The following is a 22456-nucleotide window of genomic DNA, read 5'->3' on the forward strand; positions in this document are numbered from 1 at the left end:
GACATATCAGATAAAGGGCTAGTATCCAAAATCTATAAAGAACTTATCAAACTCAACACCCAAAGAACAAATAATCCAATCAAGAAATGGGCAGAAGACATGAACAGACATTTTTCCAAAGAAGACATCCAAATGGCCAACAGGCACATGAAAAAGTGCTCCACATCGCTCGGCATCAGGGAAATCCAAATCAAAACCTCAATGAGATACCACCTCACACCCGTCAGAATGGCTAAAATTAACAAGTCAGGGAACGACAGATGTTGGCGGGGATGTGGAGAAAGGGGAACCCTCCTACACTGTTGGTGGGAATGCAAGCTGGTGCAATCCCTCTGGAAAACAGTATGGAGGTTCCTCAAACAGTTGAAATTAGAGCTACCATTCGATCCAGCATTTGCACTACTGGGTATTTACCCCAAAGATACAAATGTAGGGACCCGAAGGGGTACGTGCACCCCAATGTTTATAGCAGCAATGTCCACAATAGTCAAACTGTGGAAAGAGCCAAGATGTCCATCAACAAATGAATGGATAAAGAAGAAGTGGTATATATACACAATGGAATATTATGCAGCCATCAAAAGGAATGAGATCTTGCCATTTGCAACGACGTGGATGGAACTGGAGGGTGTTATGCTGAGTGAAATAAGTCAATCAGAGAAAGACATGTATCATATGACCTCACTGATATGAGGAATTCTTAATCTCAGGAACAAACTGAGGGTTGCTGGAGTGGTCGGGGGTGGGAGGGATGGGGTGGCTGGGTGATGGACATTGGGGAGGGTATGTGCTATGGTGAGCGCTGTGAATTGTGCAAGACTGTTGAATCACAGATCTGTACTTCTGAAACAAATAACGCAACATATTTTAAGAAAAAAGAAAAAGAAGAAGATAGCAGGAGAGGAAGAATGAAGGGGAGTAAGTCAGAGGGGGAGACGAACCAGGAGAGATGATGGACTCTGAAAAACAAACTGAGGGTTCTAGAGGGGAGGGGCTGGGGGGATGGGTTAGCCTGGTGATGGGTATTGAGGAGGGCACATTCTGCATGGAGCACTGGGTGTTATGAACAAACAATGAATCATGGAACAGTACACCAAAACAAATTATGTAATATATGGTGATTAACATAACAATAAAAAATTTAAAAAAAAAGAAGTTTGAAAAGAAAAACGAAGATCAAATTTAAAGGATTTGAAATACCTGACTTCAAGAATTACTACTACATATATCGTGAAGACAGAGAGTTTTATTGGCATAAAGATAAATAAATAGATCAACATAAAGGAATAGAGGGTCCATAAATATACCCTGGACAATTGATCTAAGTCCATTCATCAGGTAAAGAATCTTTTTAACAGATGTCCTTAGAACAACTGGGTATTGATGGGGGAGGGGAAGATGAACCTTGATTCTCACCTTATTCATGCCCAAAAATTAGATCAAGACGGATCTTGGACCTAAGCATAAAACTATAAATCTTCTAGAAGAAAACAGGTAATTTTCACAACCTAAGGGAAGATAAAGAGTTCTAAGACTGACAACACAACAACAACAAAATACAGATTCCAGAAGAAAAAAAAATTATTAGATTACAAATGTTTAAAATTTAAAAATTTCTACTTTTCTCATGAAAAGAAAATAATATGCAAGCCACAACCTATGAAAAATATTAAGTATATATATCTAACAAAGTACTTATTTCCAGAGCATATAAAAAGCACAAATTAATAATTTAAAAATTAATGTGACAAAAGTGAGCAAAATACTTAAACAGTTTTTAAGAGAATATCTATGAATGGACAATAAATAGATAAAAAGGTTTTTAATGTCATTAGTTCCCAGAAAAATATAAATTGTAACCACAATGAGATATAACTACATACCAACTAGAATGACTAAAATCTGAAAGACTGACAAAACCAAATATCAGAATGTCCAGCAACTGGTACTTTCATACATTATTGTTGGGAGTATAAAATGTTCAACATTTTTTTGGAGAACTGTTTGATATTTATCTATAAAGTTATTCTTACACCTGGTCTGTGACCCAGACATCCAAGAGAAGGATTATATATGTATGATAAGATATTATTCAGTAATAAAAAGAATGATGAATACAATGACTTGCTGGAAACAAAAAAGCTAGAAAGAATACTTCCTATGTGATTTTATTTATATAAAATTTATAAAACAAACAAATTATTCTAACGGGAAAGAAATTTGATAATGGTTGAAGGAGCATTGGAGAATAATTGCCTGGTAAGGGGTATCAAGGAACTTTCTGAGGGAAAGAAAAGTTCATAATCTTGCTGTAAATGGTGGTAATGGGGTATATGTTATTGTAAAACTCCTTGTACTGACCAGTTAAGATTTGTGCATTGTTTTATTAAATATATCTCAATAAAAATAATCAGAGAATTTTAAATATTTTATGTGAAGTTTAAATAGCACAATCTAGGTAGCTCACGATATGTTCACAACTTTCATGGATGACAGTAGACCAACTAACAAGACAAACCTGCACTTTTGGATTACAGCAATTTTTACTTGTACTTTTATCACACATGAGAGTTAGAAATGCCACCCCCCTCCCCAGAAATTTGCAAAGGACTTCTATTGAAAAGACACGAGAGATCTGACTGAGACCTAGGGAACACACCAGAAAGAAGGTTGTGTGTTATGATTATAGAAATAACTGATGATGTCTTTCAGATATAAAAAAGAAAACAGCCTCTCATGAGAAATCTTTGCCATAAAAATAATTATATTTCTCATACATAAGTTTATCTTGAGGTATTTAAAACAACCACAGTAATGGCTTATTTATGTTTCCAAATAAGAAACAGCACACAACTCATTTTGGCTGTGAGAATTAGCATTCTAAGGTGTATCAGCCAATATCATTTTTGGGGTTAGTTTATTTCAAACCTTTGAGATTAGAAGTTTGCAAAGAAAATGCTGACACAGTCTTGGTTCTGGCAATCAGTTTGCTTGCATTATAATTAGATAAGAATGTAATGATATTAATGGAAGCTGAGCAGAAAAGCCGCACAGATAAATTAGACAAATAGGATTTATGAGGTTTCATTTCTGATGCAAAAACTACACCATCATTCAGTAAGATGCCCAGTCCTTCAAAATCAGCATAACCACATAGACTTCATATCCATCTGGGGCAAGAATTTGAAAATGAACCCTTAAAATTCTAGCAATAACCATTGCTTTCTAACAGGATACAGATTTAAAATGAGTTTGCTTTTGTATCTGTCTTCACATAACCACCTTGGGACCGTGCTGAGGATCAGGAAGCTTGTCAGATGAAACACCAGTAAGTCCCTCTCCAGTGGGATAAAAATAGAACGAGACTGACAAACCTCATCTGCAAGAAAATTAGTGCAGCCATAGGTAGAGAAGTAAGAAATAAAGTATTAATTGTCAAATATGCAGAAAACTAATAGAAACTGAAGTAGGAGTAGTTTTATGGATTCAAAATAGCTAAGTTCACTGACATGATGAGAGTGCATATCAGATGAAGAGGGAATTATTCCAGGGTAATATTTTTTTTTACCTTTTAATCAAAATAAATGTCTATTAGAAAATATGACTGATTAATCCTGAATCAATTATAAAGTGTAGTTAATTCCTTTTGGCATTAATGAAAGGGAAATTACCTCTTATTTAAAAAATAATGTGTGCAGAGCCTCTTAGAATGGTACTAGCAAGAATTAATAATTCATAAACCTTAAGAAAATAACAAAAAAATACTACATCAAGTAGATAGAGGGAAAGGATTTAACATAATTATAAGTGATCTTTTTGTTTGTTTGGACTTTAAGCCTCCTTAACAGTGCCTATAGTGGTAGTATATTATCCACCTTAGTAGAGAGAGAAGAAATGTTCTGGTTAATCTGCCTCCAAGAAAGACTTTCTTTTAATCAACTTTATTTTTCAAACACAAAAGCACGTGAAAAATAGTTTAATTGTGTAGGAATGAATGACCTCCTTTGCAGTATTATTGGCACCTTATCTTCCTCTAAATTGTTTTTGAGATTTTTAAAAGGGGAAGAGTAGCTGAAAGTCAGGTATGTTTATTTTTGGTGGATTCTTCTGTTTTGTTCAGTTATACAAATTTCCTCAAACTTCATCTAACGGAAACTAGTTTCTGACTTATTGTGGTTCAACTTACAATTTTTTGACTCTATGATGGCACAAAAGCAATATACATTCTTTGAATTTTGAATTTTGATGTTTTCCTGGACTTGTGATATGCAGTACAATTGTCTTGTGATGCTGGGCAGTGGCAGCTTCCAGTCAGCCACATGATCATGAGGGTAAACAATCGAAACACTTACAACCATTCTGCACCCACACAACCATTCTGTTTTTCACCTTCAGTACAGTATTTAATCAATTACATAAGATATTCAACCCTTTACCTCTATTCAATAGGTTTGTGGTAGATGACTTTGCCCAACTAAAACTTGCATTGGGGACTAATGTAACTGTTCAGAGCGCATTTAAGGAAGGTTAGGCTAAACTATGATGCTTGGTAGGTTAGGCATATTAAATGCACTTTTGACTCATGATATTTCAATTTACAATGGGTTTATCACACCTCACATCAGTCACAATGGCTAAAATTAACAAGTCAGGAAATGACAGATGTTGACGGGGATGCAGAGAGAGGGGAACCCTCCTACACTGTGGGTGGGAATGCAAGCTGGTGCAGCCACTCTGGAAAACAGTATGGAGGTTCCTCAGAAAGTTGAAAATAGAGCTACTCTATGACCCAGCAATTGCACTACTGGGTATTTATCCCAAAGATACAAATGTAGGTATCCGAAGGGGTATGTTCACCCCAATGTTTATAGCAGCAATGTCCACAATAGCCAAACTATGGAAAGAGCCAAGATGTCCATCAACAGATGAATGGATAAAGAAGATGTGGTATATATATACAATGAAAATATTATGCAGCCATCAAAAGGAATGAAATCTTGCCATCTACAATGATGTGGATGGAACTGGAGGGTATTATGCTGAGTGAAATAAGTCAATCAGAGAAAGACACGTATCATATGACCTCACTGATATGAGGAATTCTTAATCTCAGGGAACAAACTGAGTGTTACTGGAGTGGTGAAGGGTGGGAGGGATGGGGTGGCTGGGTGATAGACATTGGGGAGGATATGTGCTATGGTGAGCGCTGTGAATTGTGCAAGACTGTTGAATCACAGATCTGTACTTCTGAAACAAATAATGCAACATATGTTAAGAAAAAAGAAAAAGAAGATAGCAGGAGGGGAAGAATGAAGGGGAGTAAGTCGGAGGGGGAGACGAACCATGAGAGACGATGGACTCTGAAAAACAAACTGAGGATTCTAGAGGGGAGGAGGGTAGGGGGATGGGTTAGCCTGGTGATGGGTATTAAAGAGGGCACATTCTGCGTGGAACACTGGGTGTTATGCACAAACAATGAATCATGGAACACTACATCAAAAACTAATGATGTAATATATGGTGATTAACATAACAATAAAAAATTTAAAAAAAAGAAGAAGAAGAAGAAGATAGCAGGAAGGGGAAAATGAAGGCGGGGAATCAGAGGGGGAGATGAACCATGAGAGACTATGGACTCTGAGAAACAAACTGAGGGTTCTAGAGGGGAAGGGGGTGGGGGGATGGGTTAGCCTGGTGATGGGTATTAAAGAGGGCACGTACTGCATGGAGCACTGGGTGTTAGACGCGAACGATGAATCATGGAACACTACATCAAAAACTAATGATGTAATGTATGGTGATTAACATAACATAGTAAAAATAAATAAATAAATACAATGGATTTATCAGGACTTTACCCCACTGTAAGTCAAGGAACATTTGTACTTAAATAGTAGCTATAATATGCCAATATAAAATCCATGTGTATAGCAAACATTTTTCATAAAAATAAACAAATGCCTTGCAATTACATCTAATTTTTTTTTTGTTCTAACATTATCTATGCTTCTGAAAAATCCAGAACTTTTGGCTCTAATCTATTAGTAAGTTGGCAATATTGTTGTCCACAAAGTGGAAGTTTAATAACAACAACAAAAAGAAACCACATTTTTTTCTATGAAAATTACTTTATCAATATACTAACTAGCTATTTTTACAAGAACTTTGCCCATGGCAAACATTTATTGTTCTTTAAATTATTAATGTAGCAGATGTTTATTAACTAACTAGTATATGCCCCAAATTGTTGAAGGAACAAACCCCATGCCATGCAGGAGCTCACAATTTAATCATAGAGTCACAAGACAAGATATAAACTAAACACCAGAGCAACATGAAAAAAAAGTCAAAATAGGGGAAGAGCGGAAAGAGTTCTGGCATGCTAGATGATGCAAGCAATACAAATGCTATTTTGTTTTTTTTTTTATCTTTGTTTTCCCTGGAAAAGAAAACAGTTTGCTGAGGAGATGGGAAAGAGGGGGGTGGGGAAGAGGGATAATCCAAGCAGAAGGAACAGCATGTGATAAACAAGATAGCCAAGAAAGAGACTGATACAAGGCACATATTGGTGACTGATGACTGAAGCAGGATTGTGCCATGGGTACCAGTATGGAGGTGAATGTGTCTACCATAGTGGAGATGACTAAAAGGGTCTCATGTGTTATATTTAAGACATTGAGTTTTATCTAGAAACACATAGGATGAACCATTGATCAGAGGAGAATGGTGTAGTGGAATCTTTAAGAAGGGGGAGTCCTAAGAAATGGTAGAGTGGTCAACAGACTCAAATCTTACAAAGAGGTCAAGGTCAAGTAAAAATAGGACTAAGAAGGGTTTTTTTGTTTTGTTTTGTTTTGTGTTGTGTTGTGTTGTGTTGTTTTTCATGTGCAAATAGGTAACTGGTAGACTTTTTTTAACTACAGAGTGAACTACAGGCTGGCAGCTTCCACTCTGATTCAACCATAGAGATGTCAGAGAAACCAAAGGGAAGTAATAAATCATAGAACTCTTAACCACACACCCACACACCCCACACACACACACACGTGATGAACTTAGAGGAAACTCTCTTGAGGAGCCAGAAGGTAGTGGTATTCCTCTTGTGGATGGGGCAAGGATGGGATGCTGGAAGCAGGAAAAAGGCAGGCATTTTACAAGAGGAATAGATAGGGAAAGATTTCTAGAATGCCACATTGCTCCTCTCAGATCATTGTCTGTCCTGAGCCAGTGGGCTTAGACTGAACCATCTGAGCTTTCCCCTGGCTCCTTCTCCTTCCCCCAAGGTTTAGATCATTCCAAAGAGGCAAAAACATAGGGAAGGGTGAAATCATCTAGTTTGTGTATCTCTGTGTATAGTGGTTGGGGAGCAGGAAAGAAGACAAATACATGTTAACAACAGAAGCTCCAGAGGTGTACCCTATCCCCACTCCTTAAGTCATCTGGAGACTCATTTACTGGGGCTCAGGCTTTAAAAGTTTACCACTTCCACAATGTAAACTGTGAAAATTGTTAGCCTCAAGGGTATCAGGTTTCCATGTACCTCCTCACAGGCTTTCCCAGACCATCCAAATGATCTAAACTACGTATCTCCCTCAGTCTCTTCTGAACCACCTTGCCTTATTTTCCCTCTTAGTTTCTTGACTATCTGAAAATAACCCATTAAGCAATTTTCTTGTCTGTTGACCACATGTTCTCTCTCCCATACTTCACTGCCATATTAACAGCTGGGCCTTATGTGTTGTTTAATAGTTCAACCTCAGAGTCCAGAACATGAGAAGAACTCATCAGTTATTTTACATGAATATAAATTAATGGAATTCAAAGTCTTTGGAAAATATTGGGGAATGACCCAGAGGGCAACAGATGACAACAATGGAAAATACAAGAAGGTGATGTAACTGGTTATCTTTAACCAAAAGGGCAGAGAATTTTACGGAGGCTTACAAAATCAATGTTTTAGACCTATATTAATTGCATTAAAATTATTCATAGCGGATTCCAGCTCCCAGATGCATAAGAAGTAACAGTAAATCAAAAAGGTAGAAGAAATTTTTTGAAGAGGTGAAGAGTATAGGACTATTTATTGGAAATGTAAGCTAATGAGGAAGCATTGACAAGGAGGAGTGAGGAGTTAGTACTAGGAGAATGGTGGGTAAGAAAGCTTAAAAATATAATTGAAGTCACTGCAGAGGTATGGAGAAATTTGCATTTTGGTTATAGCTTAAGGATGACAAGAATCATTCAATCAATATAAAAACTTTTATTGAGGGGTTCCTGGGTGGCTCAGTTTTTAAGTGTCTGCCTTCGGCTCAGGTCATGATCCCAGGGTCCTGGGATCGAGCCCCGCATTGGGCTCCCTGCTCGGCGGGAGGCCTGCTTCTCCCTCTCCCTTTCCCACTCCCCCTGCTTGTGTTCCTGCTCTTGCTATCTCTCTCTCTCAAATAGATAAATAAAATATTTTAAAAGAAACTTTTATTGAGTACCTAGAAACAACAGATTCAGTTATAAGCAAAAGTTGATATATTTTCAACTTTCGTGGGCTTGACAATCCAGTGGGATGGAGAAGTTATTCCAGTGTCACATTAATCATTGTGTAAGTACAAGCTGAGATGAGCTGCCACACCAAATGAGGAGAAAAAAAAAACAGCAACACAAAAAATATATGACTCCATGAAAGCACAGTGGGGAAGATATTTTGACGTCAGAGCTGAAGGGTAAGTAAAAGTTACCTATGGGGGCGAGAAGGAAGTAAAAAGCAACAGTCAGAGAAACAATGTGCTTATGCAATGTGCCAATGTAACAGTGTTACGGTTGGTATTATAGGAAAATTGTAACATTCCAGGAGTGAAAAGATGGACAAAAATCTGGTATGGTAAGAAAGAGCAGGTAGAATCATATGAGATAAAATCTACATAGTAAGCAAGGACCAGGTCATAAAGAGATATCTGCTTTAATTATATTTAAAATTGTGGATTTTTTACCCTGCCGTGAAGAATAAGTAAAGAGTTTTATGATCAAAGGTAGTAAAAATGTCTATTTTGAAAATGTACCCTGGCTGAAATATGTAAAAGAATTGGAAGGTGGGCAGGATGGATGTAGGGCGACCTGTCAGGAGGCCAAAATAGTCATTCAGGAGAAAGAAGATGGAGGCTCAGACTAGGGTGCAGTTGGTAGAAGTATAGAGAAGGGCAGATTCAAAAATATATTCAGGAGGGGAAAAACACATAGGATGTGAGACAAAGGGATGCACCAAAAATAACTCCTGTTTCTGGCTTGCCTAACTGGATGGCTTATGAAGTGATTATCTGAGGTAGAAAACCACAGTCAGGGACCAGATGTGGGAGGAAAGAGTATGGTTTGGTCACGGACATGCTGAATTTGACATCCCTTTAGAACATCCATGTGGAAATGCTGCACATGTCACTGAAGTCTGAGGTAGGGAGAACACATATGAAGAAAAGTATAGAGAGTGCAGAACAGAGCTTTGAGAAATGTCAGTGCCTGATTACCAGAAGAGCTTTCACCGTCAAAAGAGACAAGACAGCCAGTTAGATAGGGGAAAGCCAGGGGATAGAGTTGGGAAAAGAGAAGAGAGTTTCAATAAGGAATGAGTTACCAATAGGGTCCCATGCCTCTGAGAGGTCGAATAAAATGAGTTCTGGAAAAATTTCCAGTGCATTTAACCACTTAGAAAGGAACTGGTGCTATTAGAAGTCATAATGAAGTAGATTGAGGAGGAGTGGTTAATAGAAAAATAGAAAGTACACACCAAATTGGGGGATTGGGGATATAAGGAGAGAAATAAGAAGTAGCTGAAATGAAAAGATTTAAGATGTGAGAAACTTAAGCATGTGCAAAGGTCTGAGAAAAAACCCAAATAAGAGGTAGAAAAGGAAAACTTAGGGAAAGGAGAGGTAATTAGTAGTGAGAGGTAAGAAGGGAGGTTCCAAAGCACAGATTAGTGTGTGGGAGAGGTGCCACGTGTGGAAGGGATGCTTTTCCACATACACATAGAAGTTGTTAGGGTTCATGTAAAGGTTTGCTAGCAGGAAGTTTAGGAAAATTTATGTCGAATAAAAGCCCAAGTCAACTGTTAGGAATGAACAAAGAGGTGGTGTATGCAGCTAAAGGGACCTGACCATAGCCTAGTGTGCCCTAGGCTGCTCTTTCTGAAACGTGGTAAAGACCCTCCCTTAATACTGCTTAGCACAACAAGCAGTATTAAGGGAGGGTCTTTCCCATGTTTCAAATAGCATGCAGGCTGTAGGAGGAATACAGTAAACATTTAGCCCAAATTTCACATACCCTTAACAAGAAACAAGATCCTGAGGAAAAAATAACATCTTACAAACATGGCCATTATAATCCAGATTTAGAAAAAAGTCCAATCCCTTAAGGTCTCTATTTTTCCTAATCTACACACTTCCTACAGCACAATATCTCAACCTTAAGCAACTGTATAATTAAATAAGTCTAACAGTATTTCCCAGACCCCTGTAGTCAATCTATTATGTTGTACAAAATATATTAATTTAATCGATAAAATTCTATAATAGTTTAGTTTTCAAAATTTGAAGTGATTCAGGCATTTGAGAGAATTTAATTTTTTTCCATTTGTTTAATTTAACAAATTGGTCATGTTTTCATTGCATAATATAATGTCAACCCCATTTGTAGCTACATGTATTTGGTGATAAGGTGCAACTGGGTATATTTTAAAAACAGGCAGTAAATATCTATCTAAAAAGTATTATTGGCTATTGTCCCTGGTTCAGGTAGGATATCTCCAGAATGAAACAAAGACATTTTTTTAAGAAATGTAATAAAGTGTTTTAAAAGATTTTAAAAGCAATGTGAAGATAGAAAAAATAAAGGACAGATTTCACTGATTTGGGCATAAAGTAAATGTTAATGGATGACCAACAGAAGGGAAATATCAAAACTTGGCGTTTGCTTCGGTTCTGTTAAGCAAATGTTAAACATTTTTCAAATCAGAAAGGTGGAGTAAACAACATATGGAGGGACTTGAAGCACAGGAAAGACAATGGGATAGTAAGTGAGCACCTGGCTAGTCCAAATGAATTAAAATCTAATCCCAGATGGAGAACACCTGAAGGTAGAAAGGGAAAATATTTTTGTTTTTATTTTTATCCTCACAACCACTCTCTAAGAAAGATAAGGTAAGAACAGTTTCCCCTTTTCCATTTCTTATTGTCAATCCCCACCTGTCATTGAATTCACTGTTCTCAGAACTACAGGCTCTCAGTGCTGGCAAGGGTCTTGCAGATCATTTTTACGAATGATCCTGTTTTACAGACAATGCTGCTGGCATCCTGAGAGAGCAGAGAGTTCCTCAAGGACACTAGCTGATGTGAATCACAGTCATCAAAGAACCCAGATGTCCTGACATTCAATGAAGAACTTTTTTTTTTTTTTTTTTAGAGAGGGAGGTGTGGGGAGAGACGGAGCGAGAGCGAGAGCGAGAGACAGAGAGAGAGAGAGAGAGAGAGAGAGAGAGAGAGAGAAAGAATCTTTCACAGGCTCCACCCTAAGCCTGAGGCAGGACTTGATTTCACTCTCCTGAGATCCTGACCTGAGCTGAATTCAAGAGTTGGACGCTTAACCAACTGAGCCACCCAGGCGCCCCAAATGAAGAACACGTTTAATTGCAACTGGGCATTTATTTACGAAAACTGTTCTGATCGTGATAAAACCAAAGTATTCCATTCTCCTTCTTCAATTTCTATAACTATGTGATATAACATAAGGGAAAATATTTTCTCATAAAACTGAAGCCTAGCAAATATTACCCATATTTAATGTTGATCCCAAGTAAAAATTTAGTTTAGGTTAGTAAATATATAACATAAAAATAACAATCAATAAATTTTGATTAAGTAAAAGCTTTACTTCAAGAAATCACTGTTGTCATTTTGCTTACATAAAATCAACGAAACTTCACATCAAAATTATTAAAGATATTAATTGTTGTATTAATTTTCTATCGTTGTTACATAGATTACAAAAATTGAGTGGTTTTAAACAACACATTTTTCCCCCCACAAGTCTGTACACCATAGTCTGCGGGCTCAATCGGTTCTTGTGCTTTGGGTTGGAATCCAAGGACAGTATTGCCCTGCTGGGTTCTTATCAAGAGGCTCCATAGAAGAATCTATTCCCTAGGTCATTCAGGTTGTTAAAAATCTGATTCCTTTCTGTAGTTGGACGGAGACCCCTATTTCCCCCACTAGCTGTCAGTTAGGGACCCCCCTGTGTTCCCAGAAGTAGCTTCTCCCCTATTCTTGCAAGTGAACCCCTACATCTCAGCCTGAAATGGCATGTCAAAACCTTTTTAGGCTCAGAATCTCTCTGATACCCCTTCTGACAAATCTATCTTCTGCCTTCTTCCAGCTAAAGATTGTTCTCTGCTTCTATAGGCTCATGTGATTAGAATGAGCCCATTCCAATGATCCAGGATAATTTCCCTACTTTAAGGTACGCAACCCAATTGCATCTTCAAAGTTACTTTTGCTATGTAAGTTAACATATTCACAGGTAACAGAGATTGGTGCACCAACATCTTTGAAGGACCACTATTTGGCTAACCACACTTACCTAATTCTAGGAGGAAATATACTTGTCCTTCCAAAACTCTATTGTTGTGTAAGATGATATATATTGGAATAAAGCCTGGTTCCCAGTCTCGCCTTATCCCAACTTTATTCCCTGCCTTTTCAGTTCTTGCTTGGGGACTTTGCCAGTTCTAGAGATTAGTCACAAGAAAACTCTGGAAGTGTGCTGTGACTCTTCTAGAACACAAGCTTCGATAAAATAGGGAACAATCACACTATGATTAGGTGAAACTGAGCCACATTGTGCAACTGACACCAGTAAATAACTGACACCTGGTCAACATAAAGGGCAATCTAGTAAAGTATCATAGAGCTTGGACTTTTTCTGTGCTAGTGCAGTGAGAAAAGAGTGAAGATGTTCAAAATATGCTCCTCATATCTGCAAATGACTGAAAATTGGGCATGAAAACAATGAGAACAATCCGGATTCAAGCATATCTCAATAGGCCTGGCTACTGAACAGAAACCAAATTAAATTCATGAGGAATGAACATAAGGTCACTCTAATAACACAAGACGGAGAGGATATGATGTGATAGAAAAACTTGTGAAAAATTTCAGGGGATTTTAGTCTGCTCCATATTTTTAACCTTAAAAACCTTCAAATATTGTTTCCCATGAATATCTGCAATGGCTCCTCAACATATTTCTTTTTAAATGAAACCAAAAGAGAGAAAGAATGTGTTACTTTATATTTCCAGAGGGGTAGGGGTAATGGACTCAAAGCATTTGTTTTTCTAAGAGGTTTATTATGTATCTTATAATAATTAGAGAGAATTGAGTGGAGAGCTGTTCTTCACACCCTCTCTAATTACCAATACTTGAAGCAAATTAGAATGAATCCAACTGTTTCTTACCTTGTCAAAGGCAATATTGAGGACAAGAATAATTAATTTTCAAACAGAACGGATTTCTACAGCTTTCATGTGGGTTGAATGCAAATTATATCTGAAAATATGTGTTATAACTTTTCTATCAAAAATGCTATTTTTCATGACATTGGATACAAGATCAAATATATACAGATATGTAATTTTATATGCTTTTCTGTGTTTCTATATACTAGAAATGTAAATGACAAATTAGTATGTAAACACATACACAAAACTATAGCTTATTTTAGTTAACATTTTTCATGGCAGATATGACCTACTTAAAAAATATGTGCTCACTATAGAAAATCCACATTTATAAAAATGTATTAAATGGTGATCATTTAGATTATAAGACTTTTTTGCTTTATAAAACAATGCTTAAGAAAATATTCCTACAGGGCACCTGGGTGGCTCAGATGGTTAAGCGTCTGCCTTCGGCTCAGGTCATGATCCCAGAGTCCTGGGATCGAGTCCCACATCGGGCTCCCTGCTCCTTGGGAGCCTGCTTCTCCCTCTGCCTCTCTCTCGCTCTCTCTCTCTCTCTCACGAATAAATAAATAAAATCTTTTAAAAAAAAGAAAATATTCCTACATAATCAGCTTCTCCAATGAATATGAAATATAATTTGGCTTATTTAAATTTAATTTATTCCATTTTAAGGCAAGAATCTACTTTTTTAAATGATGTATATTTCTTTGGACTTACTGTTCAAATACAGATATAACAAAATAACAGAAAATTTGTGACGAATTGCATTTAGGAATGTGTATTCATATTTACCTCCAGAAGTACTTAAAAAATCATTCAAAATTTAGACTTTTTTTCCTAGAGAACTGGTTCAGAATATTGACAAGTTATACTTTCACTTATACGTGGTCAAGTTTCTTGCCTAATTCCCCTCAGTGACTTAGCTGTTTCCCTTAAATCCTGTCACCACCTCCCCAACCTGTTTATTTCTCCTCATTCACACGCATTCATATATATATACATATATGTATATATGTATATATATATATATATATATAAATTCTCAGTTCCTGCCCCAGATCCACTGAATTACAATATCTGATGACAAGCTCCTGGAATCTATATTTTTAAATGATGTTCAGGTGATTCTGATAATGACGCAGGTATAAGAACAATTGACAGGTATATTAGTAATTCCCAAAGCCTCCTTTTCATTACTTCTCTCTTGAACTCCAAATCTCTATATTCAATTGCTCTTTAGGTTGATATTTATAGTTCAGAGAGTTGATAATAAAACATCCCTCAAGACTTGAAAACAGGGAAATAAGACTGCTGTCTAAGAACTACAATAATTGCATCAGTTTATATTGGGACCAGACCTGTTAGTTCCTGGAAAAGAAAAGTAGATACTTGAACGATCACCACTACCTAGTTTAATGATATTTAAAAGAAATATGAAGAAGGGAAACTGGAAAATATATGGAAGCATGGTTCAGAGAAGTACAATTGTCATTTTAGCCATGACCAGTGAAAAGAGAAGCAGAATCTTGATACACAAGTATACTAGTTATTGGAATTATTTTTTTCTCTTATAAGATGAAACGTTTGAGTGTACATCACAATGATCTATATAAAACGACACTGAAGACCTTGAGCCTCATTTGTTCTAATTCCATGTTCATTAGAAAATGAACCTACATATTGTGGGATATCTAGAAATGTGAAAATATATATATATTATATATATATATATATTTGCAGTTATTACATGCTAGAGGAAGGAAAGAGCAAATAAATAAGTAAATGAATATAATAATTTTGTTTTAAGTGCTATGACATAAGTAAACCAACACACTATTATGTCCCAGTGACTAGAGCAAACTAGTCACTCTGTCAGAAAAGGCAAAACTGAGCTGATATTTTTATCATAAGTTTTTACCGATCAAGAAAATAATGAGAAACAAAGCATTCCAAGTAATGGAATCAGCAAGTGTAAAGACCTTAATGGAACAATGAACTTTGGCTATGTGGAAAAACAGAGAAACCTAAAGACGCTGAGTGAACTTGTAGATAAAGGGAGAATGGTAAATATGTAAAGAGTGGAATTCATTCTCAGCGTGTAATGGAAAGCTGAAGGAAGGTTTAGTTCATGTAAAGGTTAGTGATTAGATTTGTTTTGACATTACACTTGCCTGCTTGCTGAAGAACTGAATGTATAAGGGTGGGAAGAAGTGCTAGAAATCCAGGTAGGAGGATATGATGACAATTCAGTTAAGAACTGATGTTTGCTTGAAATTGGGAAGCATCAGTGAAGATATAGAAAAGTGGGCAGATACTGAATCTGTTTTTGAACAGAGCTGAAATGTCCTTGGATTTTGGATATAGTCGGTTAAGAAATATAAGGAATCAAGGATCAGTTCCAGGTTTTGAGTTTGAGCACTTGGGTGGAATGATGTTGCCTGGAGAAATATGTTGAGGTGGTGGTCATCAAGAATTTCATTTTGCCCATCCAATTAGAGTATCAAGGAGACAACCACCATGTGAGTTTGGAAATCAGTGGAGTAATCAAGGTGGAAGTACATATTTAACAGTTATCAGCTTATAAAGCTGGGTGATAGGTAAAATCACAGATTGAAAAGCACGGGGAGAAGAGTAATACTGAGTCCTGGGGCCCTCCATCATTTTTCAGAGCCAGTCAAGAATGTTAATTAATACTGTAAGAGGTTAACCCTGTTCTGAAGTTCAGATCCATTTCAACCCCAATCTACGTAAAATTAAACACATCTTCCTCTGAGCCAAACCTGGGTCATCCTTAACAATGTCCTCTTCCTAACAATTTACATTTAACATATCCCTTAGTCTTATCAATTTTACCTCCCAAATATCAGTTGAATATATTCAGTTCTTCTCTCCTAACCTCTCCCCAACCTCCATTTCACGGCCTCTGTTTTAGTTCCTACCCTCATAATGTAGCATGTGCACTCATCTTAGTGGTGACTGTCTCCAGTGTTTGGACTTCAATCCATCCCTCCTCTGCTGTCATAATTGTGTTTTGAAATGTAACTTGGTTATTACCATTCCCGTAAAAGACTTTAATGGGCCTATTGCCTTTAGGACTTAAAATTCCAAACTCTCTTGAATAGTTTTATGATCCTCTGTAACTTGAAGAATGACCCTCTTTTCCTGAAGCATCTTATCACATCATACCTAAATCAATAGAACTCAAACTTACATGCCTCTTTCTATGCATTTTCCTCTTCAAGAGCTTCATGGTCTAGCATGATGATTACTAGCCACATGTGGCTATATAAATTTAACTTGAAGCTTAACATTCAGTTCCTCAGTCACACTAGCTACAATTAAAGTGCTTATTAGCCACATGTGACTAGTGCATGTTTTATTAAATGGTGCAAATATAGAACATTTTCACCATCACAGACACCATTCTATGGGATAGTAATGATCTAATGCAAGCTTTGGCCATTTTTTCACTAATTCCCTACAAAATAAAGGTAAAATGTCACTGGAAGCAATATTTTATATCTTTTCCACTCTTAACCTCAGAAATACTAAATCAGATGTCTCTCCTTGATGTTACCATAATGCCATGCACACACTGCTTTTATAGGATTTAAATTACTAGCTTAACTAACATTAAATAACTCACTTAGCTTACTAACTTATGAGTTATAACTATTTTAATTCATTTTCTGTGCTTACTTCATTAAAATAAACTATGGTATATGTGAAGTCACCTTGGTATCTATAATGTTTTCACTGGACACTAATATAGTAGGCATTCAATAAATATTTCTCAAATAAAATTAACAAGAAATCAGTGAATACATGAAAGAAGGAATGAATGAATGTGAATATGGACTTTGGGACTTCTTTATGGTATATTTTCTATTAGTATAAAAAGATATAAAATAATATATCAAAAATTTAAATAATAAAAGTTAAGAAGGAAAGAAAGATGAAAATAGTTTAGTTTTTTCAAAATTCGTTGAAAATAACTGAGCATGGAGTTTATAATCGTACAAAATAATGCAGATAGTAGTTGAAATATTAAGTATTTATTTGAGAGAACAGAGAAAAGTTCCCAAGAAAAAGCAGTTGAACATACATACAATCAGAGATCCACCATTTGAGGATCCGTTAAAAAGAGAAAGATAGGACGCCTGGGTGGCTCAGTTGGTTGAGCGACTGTCTTCGGCTCAGGTCATGATCCTGGAGTCCCGGGATCGAGTCCCTCATCGGGCTCCATGCTCGGCAGGGAGTCTGCTTCTCCCTCTGACCCTCTTCCCTCTCATGCTCTCTATCTCTCATTCTCTCTCTCTCAAATTAAATAAATAAAAAAAAATCTTTAAAAAAAAGAGAAAGATATTAGACACACATTATGCCATCGGTCTCTAACAAGTCACATCTTAGTCTAGTTGATTTAAATAACCTGTTTTATTTAGTTTGTTATAAAAATTCTAATATAACATAAAATAATATAACATAACATAAAAGTAGCCAATACAAAAGCCAAAATTATTCTGAAAACAGGATACTATAAAAGGCATAAACACTAGGAAAGTTTTTGCAACTCTTTCAATGAATATATGGCATTATTTGAAAAAATATTAGTTGGGGTGCCTGGGTGGCTCAGCCAGTTAAGCATCCTAGGTCTCAGGTCAGGATCTCGGGGTCCTGGGATTGAGCCCTGCCTGGGGCTCCATGCTCAGTGGGGAGTCTGTCCCTCTCCCTCTCCTTTTGCCCCTCCCCCTGCTAGTGCTCTCACTCTCTCTCAGATAAATAAATAAAATCTAAAAATTTTTTGGCAAGAATATTTAGTGGATTTGATATTATACATGAAGTGTATTATTAAAGTAAAAAAAATCCCTTATTTTTATTTAACAGCCTTTCAACTTTGGATAGAATATGAAATATCTAGATATATTATTTACGTAGGCTCTTCATGTTGACTATACAGCCCAAAATATAACTGGATATCTTGTGGAGCCCTTCAATGTTATTCTTAAATATTAATCTTTAAGTTCTTTGCTGAAAGTAACAGAATTCTCAATAATTAGTTACTTAAACAAGGAAGCCATTTAATAACCTCATATCACAAAATGTCTGGAGATAGGTCATTTAAAGTTCAGTTCATTCACGAAAGACTCTACAATTTTTTTTTTGTTCCACTCAAAAATGTGGCAGTGCCTTCACCAATGCCTCATAATGTCTGCTGCAATTCTAAACATGTCATTACACAAGTGCACCCAAGTAGGAATGAAAGACATAGGACAAAAAAAGCCTTCTTTATACAGGACTCCCTTATATGTAATGACAAATTTACACAGAAGCAGATTCTTTTTATATTCTATTTGCCAGAAGAGAAACAAAGGCTTGTATCTATTCCAACATTAAAAAAATGGAAATGGATTGCTCTGATTGATAGTCTAATCATGATTTATCCTCTGGTGTGGGCCATATTGCCATCCAAACAAAATTAGGGTTCTGAGAGCACAGAAGACAGGAAATGACTAGTATGCAGTCATACTAGTCATGAGAGTCATACAGTCATAATCATAAAAATCATAAAAGAAAGCCACGGCATACTGCTAAAACTGATATACAATTATAAGTATAGGTAGTCTGAGAAACAATTCTGAGTATTAAAATAACAAAAGAAATAAAATATCCTGTTTTTTTTCTCTTGTATTACTAAAGTAGCTTTTCTTCAAAGCACTTATGTCTTCCTGATGAAATTTTACCACTATGAAATGTGACTTTATACCTGGTAAACTCTTCTCTAGAAATCGATTTTATCTGATATTAATATAGCTACCTCGGGAGTCTTATGATGAAGGTGCAAGGTATATATATTTGCTACCCTGTTTCGTTTCTATTCTATGAGTACCTTTATATATACATGTTCTTTTCCAGCTTTATTGAGGTATGACTGACAAATAAAAATTGTATATATTTAACATGGACCACATAATGTTTTGGTATATATATGCAAAGATGTGAAATGACAATCAACCTAATTAACATATCCATCACATCATATAGTTACCTTTGAATGTATGCGTGTGTGGTGAGAACACATGAGATCTATTCACTTAGCAAATTTCAACTAAATACCAAATTCCTGGGCACCTGGGTGGCTCAGTCGTTAAGCGTCTGCCTTCAGCTCAGGTCATGATCCCAGGATCCTGGGATGGAGCCCTTCATCGAGTTCCCTGCTAGGCAGGAAGCTTGCTTCTCCCTCTCCCACTCCCCCTGCTTGCGTTCCCTCTCTCACTGTCTCTCTCCCTCAAAAAATTAATAAAATCTTTAAAATAAATAAATAAATAACAAATTATTTTTAATTATAGTCATCTTGTTGTACATTAGGTCTCCAGAACTTTATTCATCTTATAACTGAAAGCCTGCACCCTCGTCAAAAGCCTGCACCCTCCTTTCCCCCACGCCCTAGTCCCTGAAAACAACCATTCTATTTCCTCTTAACTATGAGTTCAACTCTTTCAGATTCCACATATAAGCAAGATCATGCAGTATTTGTCTTTTCATGTCTGGCTTGTTTCACTTAGCACAGTGTCCTCCAGATTCATCCACGTTGTCATAAATGGCAAGATTTCCTTCTTTTGTGGCTGGATAGTATTCCATTCTATACATATACCACATTTTTTTTATTCACTCATGACAAACACTTCGGTTGTTATCTTATGTGTTGTGATTACTGCAATAAACCTGGGAGTACAGACAGTTCTCTCTGCAATTCTGATTTTGCTTCCTTTGGATATATACCTGGAAGTGAGATTGCTAAACCATATGGAAGTTACATTTTAATTTTTTTATAAACCTCCATACTGTTTCTCATAATGGCTGCACTAATTTACCAATTTATGCCAATAATGTAAAGGTTGCCTTTTCTCCACACCTTTGACAACATTTTTCATCTATTGACTTTAGAACAAAAGCCATCATAACAGGTATGAAGTAATAACTCATTGTGGTTTTAATTTGCATTTACCTGATGATTAGTGGTGTTGAGCACTTTTTCACGTACCTATTGACCATTCGTATGTCTTCTTTAGAAAAAAATGTCTGTTCAGATCCTTCACCCATTTGTTAATGGAATTATGTGTTTTGCTATTGAGTTGTAGGAGTTCTTTATTTTGGTTATTAGCCCCACATCAGATATATGTTTTACAAATATTGTCTCCCATTCAGTAGGTTGCCTTTTCATATTATTGACTTCTTTTGCCATGCAAAGCTTTTTATTTTGATGTAGTCCAACTTTTGTTGCTTTTTCTGTCACAACCAAAAAATTGTCACTAAGACTGATATCAAGGAGATTTTTGCCTATGTTTCCTTCTAGGAATTTTATGGTTTGAGGTGTTACATTTAAGTCTTTAATCCATTTTGAGTTGATTTCTGTGTATGGTGTAAGATAGTGGTCTAGTTTCATTCTTTTGCCTGTGGCTGTCCAGTTTTCCCAACGCTGTTGATGGAAGAGACTGTCTTTACCCATCGTACATTCTTAGCTCCTTTGTTATAAGTTAATTGACTGTATATGCATGGTTTTATTTCTGGGCTCTCTATTTTGTTCCATTGATCTCTGTGTCTGTTTCTATGCCAATACCATACAGTTTTGATTACTACAGCTTTGTAATATAATTTGAAATCAGAAACCATGATGCCTCAAGTTTTGTTCTTTTTGTTCAAGATTAATTTAGCTTTTTGTAGTCTTTTGTGATTCCATATGAATTTTAAGATTGTTCTGTTTCTGTGAAAAATGTCATTAGTATTTTGATGTGGATTGCATTGAATCTGTAGATTACTTTTAGTAGTGTAAACATTTTAATAATATTAATTATGTTAATAATATTAATTGGAAGAATTAATGTTATCTGTGCTGTCTTCAATTTATTTCATCAATGTTATACAGTTTTCACTGTACAGGTCTTTCACCTCCTTGGTTAAATTTATTCCTAAGTATTTTATTCTTTTTGATACAATTCTCTTTACTTTTGATTTCTAACCATTTGATTATAATGTAACTGAATGTTCTTTATTTTTTTAATCTTGTCTGGGAGATATTGAGCATATTTTCATTCAAATTTGGAACATTTTGACACTCAGTTCCTCATATAATTTTTGCTTCTCAACTTCTCTTTCATTGTCTTCCCAGACTCCAATTACTTATAGGTAGACCACTTAATATTATTGCACACATTACTGAGGTTCCTCCTTTTTATTCTCTCAGTGTTGGAGTTTCAATAATTTCTATTAGTCAGTCAGTCTTCAAGTTACTTTATCTCTTCTTCTTCAGTGTCCAAACTTCTATCGAGCTTATCTAATGATTTATTTTAAATTCTTATATTGCTGTTTCATAGTTTTAGAATTTGCATTTGTTTTTTTCCTATTGTGCCTATTTTTTTAAAGATTTTTATGTATTTATTTGCCAGAGAGAGAGAGCTCAAGCAGGGGGAGTGGCAGGCAGAGGGAGAAGCAGGCTTCCCCCTGAGCAAGGAGCACAATGTGGGACTCAATCCTAGGACACTGGGATCATTACCTGAGCCGAAGGCAGGTGCTTAACTGACTAAACCACCCAGGCCTCCCTGTGTCTATTTTTCTAATGGCATCCCCCATCTCTTTGTCCATTATGTTAATCTTTTCCTTTAAAATATTGTAGCTGACTTAACATTTTTGTCATCTCTAGGTTTGTTTCTATTAACTGCATTTTTAAAGGATTTTTATTTATTTATTTTAGAGAGAGAAATAGAGAAAGCATGAGCAGAGGGAGGAGCAGAGGGAAAAGGAGAGAGAGAAACCTAAGCAGACTCCCTGCTGCCTCAATCTGAGAATCCTGAGATCATGACCTGAGCCAAAATCAAGAGTCGGCCACTTAACCAACTGAGCCACCTTGATGCCCCTCTATTAATTGCATTTTTGTCCGAGTTAAAGATTCACATTTTCTTGCTT

The sequence above is a fragment of the Callorhinus ursinus genome, unplaced genomic scaffold (genome assembly GCF_003265705.2).
Source record: "Callorhinus ursinus isolate GAN/ISIS: 27379988/994484 unplaced genomic scaffold, GSC_fseal_2.0 scaffold4, whole genome shotgun sequence".
Classification (NCBI taxonomy): Eukaryota; Metazoa; Chordata; class Mammalia; order Carnivora; family Otariidae; genus Callorhinus; species Callorhinus ursinus.